General features: G+C 43.6%; 1 long non-coding RNA gene across 1 annotated transcript; it reads right to left on the reverse strand.

The window, feature by feature from the left end:
* Window positions 1-201: 201 nt before the first annotated feature.
* On the reverse strand, window positions 202-946 carry LOC131279133 (uncharacterized). Its single transcript, XR_009186471.1, has 2 exons — window positions 803-946; window positions 202-386 (listed from the first exon to the last, which is right to left on the reverse strand). It is a non-coding gene; the product is annotated as an uncharacterized lncRNA (long non-coding RNA).
* Between the last annotated feature and the right edge of the window lie 4,368 nt (window positions 947-5,314).

Here is a 5,314-nt window from a genome sequence, read left to right on the forward strand (position 1 = left end):
ACCTATCCAAAACTGTAAGTCACTCAGAAGTTTCATTGGTAAATCTCTAGAAACAGGAAAAAGGAGAAAAGTGGTGTTTCATCCTGATTCACTTGGTAATCCCTCTACCTATCATAACCTACCTATCCTACTTTACATGGGGAGGGAAGGCCAGGGCACTCCATTCATTCTTCAGCTAAACAATAACACTCAAAAACACCATTTGTCAGGGAAAGGAGAGAACTTTTATTTAGAGAGCCTGGGGTGAAGAAAATTCACAGATGATTATGGTGGTCTTGGGTCTACACCAGGAGAGACTTTTCTTTTTGCAGGCAGTGGTAGAAAAAATGACCTGGAAAAGCACATTTTCAAGCAGCTCCTTTAACCTGATCATTGACATTTGCTGACTAAGGAGACAAGAATAAGAAAATGTAAGATTTATGCTCAGGAAACCCAAGTGTTCCTATGAGAATCTTCGCAACTTGGTTTCCCAGAGATTCCATCAAACAGTTTCAAAGTGTTCAAGAAACCCAACTTCAAAGAGGTAGGAACAGTGGTTATGTTACCTTACTGAATGTGCAAGATTAGTGAGAGACTCAACAGCAGTGAACACAAAAGCCTGGTTCTTTGCAGGACTGGTGGGGAAGGGGGGAAAGAATTGTTTTTTGAGGAAGAGTGGTGGGGAAGAGTTGGGGGCTGTCTTTGGAATGAGAATGGAGAGCTATGCTCTGACCAAGGCATAAGATTTTGGAAAACCGGCCAAGCTAGGATGATAATTTCTTGGGGCCGAGTCCCATTTGTAGTCAGAAAATGCCATCGATACCTTATCTTCTCATTCTTTTCCTGACATAACTTCTTTGCTTTTGGTCTCTGTGGGAAGTCCTTCAGACGGCGTGTTGAACACCTAAATCTAGAGACTCTCACCATCTTCTTGCATTCCCCAACCCTGGCCAGCAGTGGGATTCTTGTTGAAGAGCAGCTCCCACCTGCTCCCCTAAAGACCCCCTCCCTCACCCCAAGTTCACTTGTCCAAAGCAGCTTACCCATCACTCCTTTTATATATGTAGACAAGTGGCCATGACATGGGTCCTCCTAGTAAAAGGACCTGATGACTAATGATGTCTTGTCATAATGACTGAAAGTCAGCATGAGAGTTTGGGGGATGCTGGTAGTATTGAGACATTTGGATAAAATCAAGAAAGCATCTGTTAGGACTACTTGATTCAACTGACTGGCCATCAGTCTAGTCCAAGGGTTCTTAACCTTTTTTGTTCCACAGACCCCGTACTAAGTCCACACTACACTGCATATTTTTTAATGAACAAATCACACCCACACCAACACATCCCCACTAGAATGTTTTTTTGAATTTTCAATTCAAGCTCACAGACCCCCTGAAACCTTTTCATGGACCCCTGGTTAAGAACACCTGGTCTAGTCCATAGGAATCCCCCTGTATGTTACATGTTAAGTAAAATTCTCTTTGCCATTCAGACACATGGCCTTTGCCAGTACATTGAGATATGCATTCTTAGTTCCATTGTCTCACGTGTTTCTAGGCAGAGCTCTTAAACTGGGATTTGAACAATGTGGAATTTTTAAAATAGATGCATTGAGATAATTGACATATAATGAACTGCACTTATTTTAAGTGTACAATTTGATAAGGTTTGACCTAGGCATGTACTCATGAAAACATCACCACAATGAAGATAATAACCATTTCCACCACCCTCAATATCTTCCTTGTATCACTTTGTAATCTCTCCCTCCTTCTCCTCCCCATCCCCTACTGCCATCCTCAACAATATGGAACTTAAAGCTCTAATCTAACTCATCTTTTATTCTAAAATCTTTGTCTCATCCCCAAGAACCTCACAGAGATATAGCCTCAATCTCAAGAAGCTTGATGTCTGGGAAGAGAAGACACACATGCAAATAAAAAATTCTGGACGGAATCTGATAAATGACATAAAATGTGCCCCAAAGGGAAGTCATATAAGGAAGTGATCATAGAGTTTGGGGCCTTTGTTTTGAGTTTTGAAGGACATATAGGAACTTAATAGGTGAAGATGCTATGAAATAATAGTACAAATAAGACACTGAATTTTTCATGAACACCTGTACTTTTTCTACTTGTAAGTAACCTGATTTGGCTGGAACAACAGAGGTTTTCTGAGGGAGAGAATGAAAGAAATGATTAGAAACTGAGGTTGGATTTGGAAGGGGGAAATGACAAGTGAAATGTTATGGTAAAAATGTACTTCATTGGGCAGACAGTCAAGAATTTCCCAAACTTTTTGAACTGAAGAGACACACAACTAATCTTTAGGAAGTTTCACCAGACACAGTTTGCATGAATGAAAAAGAGACCCATCAAACTGCATCCACAATAATATAAGCCAAAGGTGACAAGGATTGATTGGGGTTGTTACCTTGGGTAGGAGAAAACAGATTACAAAAGGCCAGAAAAGACAGGGCAGAGTCCAAGAATTCACCTGGATTTCAAATCCAAGTAATGGAGTTGTTGGGTGGTACCATCCAGAAGGGCCAGGTTGGCAGGGAAACCAAATGCTAAACCTTCTCTTCTCTTGCTTTAAATGTGCTTCAAACACATTCCTGCACAAAGCCTATAATGTTTCACCAGCTCCAAGATGGCCAGCCTCATGTGGAGGCAGGGGAGGTATAACCCAAACACCTCCAGCAGTCCTGCAGACTCTGAAAGGCAGGGCAGGGAAGTGGATTTGGCTCAACCGGTAGAGCATCTGCCTACCACATGAGAGATCCAGGGTTCAAACCCAGGACTTCCTGACCTGTGTGGTAAGCTGGCCCACACGCAGTGCTGAATTGCGCAAGGAATTCCATGCTACACAGGGGTGTCCCCTGCATAGGGGAGCCCCACACGCAAGAATTGCGCCCTGTAAGGAGAACCTCCCTGCACAAAAAAAAGCACAGCCTGTCCAAGAGTAGCACTGCACACATGGAGAGCTGACGCAGCAAGATGACCAACAAAAAGAGGCATAGATTCCCAGTGTCACTGACAAGAATGCAAGCAGACACAGAAGAACACACAGCAAATGGACAGAGAGCAGACAACAGGGTGGGGAGGGGGAGAAATAAATAAATCTTAAAAACAAATAAATAAAAGGCAGGGCATTCCATGGTTGTCCTCTCATTCCTTTAACATAAAACCTAAAGTTTAATCCTCAAGGGAGGACAATTGGGGTTGGGAAGAGGAGAAGGAGAAAGAGAGAGGAAAATATAAAATATGTATCTTAACCATAGTCGTGTCTGTGAATCTGAGTTTAGTAATTATTTCCTGGGAAGTGAATGTGGCTAAAGCATTTGGGCTTCTGCCTACCACATGGAAGGTCCCAGGTTCAGTTTCTGGTGCCTCCTATAGAAGGCAAGTTGGCATGGCAGGCAGGCACAGCAAGCTGACTTGAAAAGATGACACAACAGAAGAGACACAAAGAGGAAAGACAATGAGAGACTCAACAAAACAGGGAGCTGAGGTGGCTCAAGTGGTTGAGTGCCTTTCCTCCACATGAGAGATCCTGGGTTGGGTTCCCAAGGCCTCCTATAGAGAAGACGAGCAGACACAGAGAACACACAGCAAACGGATACAGAAAGCAGAGGAAGACCACATCAATGAGAGGGAAAGGCAGATAAGAAAATAAAATATATCTTTAAAAATAACAATTATTATTTCCTGCAGGATAGATCTTAAAGATAAGGTGAATGATGGGGAAAAGGAAATGTGGGAACTGGGATTACCAATGACAAAATGTATCTGACTCCTGTGGCACATGTCTTCCCTGTCCTCTTTTCCTTACTGTTTATTACTAACAAGCAGGTTTATTTCCACATCAAAAGCATTCAGATCCTTAAGCTAAAAAAGATTGGCATCTAGCACACATAAAAGTGTGCTTTTATGTCCTAGAGATAGGTAAATAGAGAAACTGGTTTGTATGTTCATCCAAATATGTACTGAAGATATGTAGCTCTCTCCCGACCTTCATCTCAGGTCCTTTGTGTTTCTGCACTCTCCTATGCATGCACAGAGCATAGGACAATGTGAGACATGTGCAAGAAGGAAATGGGGGGGGCTTTCATGGGGTGAGAGCCTGAGAACCCACCAGCCTAAGCATTTGTAAATCCCATACACATTAACACAGACTCCCTCCTGACACACATACACACACACACACACACATATCACAAAAGCCCGATCAAATTGTCATGTTGAGAGCATGGTATCCTATTCAAGAACTTTTCAATTGTCTCAATAGCACGGATTTGCAGAGAGCCTGTGATGTGCCTATTTTGGCACTAAGTACTGGAAAGGAATGTAAAATGTATGCAAACTATCTTGTATGAGAAATTACTCCAGTTTCTCACCCAAGAAGACTCCAGCTTCTCTGTAATACTAGATGTAGAATTTAGACAAACAACTTAACCACCTTGATCCTGGAACATGGAAATGATAGCATCCACCTCATGGGGATGTGAGAATTAAGAGAGTTAATTTATCTAGAATACTTAAAACATGTTCTAGTCACTCTTCCAGACATAGACGATTATCATCTGGGCTCTGTACCCTCAGATTATACGCTGTAAAGCAGAAAGATGAAATAACAAGGACCCATCAAGTCTGGATGTCTTTCCAAAATGCAGATTTAACTATTCCTGAGAGAGGAGGTTGAGGTCAGATAAGGATGAAGGGAACATGGGGAAGGTGAGGTCAGAAAATCAAGAAGTCTTGTCATTTTTGATGGCAGAGTAATAGTGGTTGGATAGAAGCTCCTCTGAGCTGTGAGACATTTGACTATGAAAAGGAGAGCTTGTTTGCTAGAGGCTTATCTTTCTTTGCTCAAAAACAACCTCCAGCCTCTGCAGCCTCACCTCAGTCTGTTCTCTACCCACTGCACACCTGCCCACCACCCTTACTCTGTCCCTGCAAGGCTCTTACTTCCCCATAGTCATCAGGAACCTGTCTAGAGAGACCAAGTAAGATAAGGACCAATGAACAGCCAACTTGGCCCAGTGGTGAGGGCGTCCGTCTACCACATGGGAGGTCCGCGGTTCAAACCCCGGGCCTCCTTGACCCGTGTGCAGCTGGCCCATGTGCAGTGTTGATGCGCGCAAGGAGTGCCCCCCCCCCCCGGCGTGGGGGAGCCCCACGTGCAAGGAGTGCGCCCCGTGAGGAGAGCCGCCCAGTGTGAAAGAAAGTGCAGCCTGCCTAAGAATGGCGCCGCCCACATGGAGAGATGACACAACAAGATGACGCAACAAAAAGAAACACAGATTCCCATGCCGCTGACAACAGAAGCGA

Source organism: Dasypus novemcinctus, chromosome 7 (genome assembly GCF_030445035.2).
Source record: "Dasypus novemcinctus isolate mDasNov1 chromosome 7, mDasNov1.1.hap2, whole genome shotgun sequence".
Taxonomy (NCBI): domain Eukaryota; kingdom Metazoa; phylum Chordata; class Mammalia; order Cingulata; family Dasypodidae; genus Dasypus; species Dasypus novemcinctus.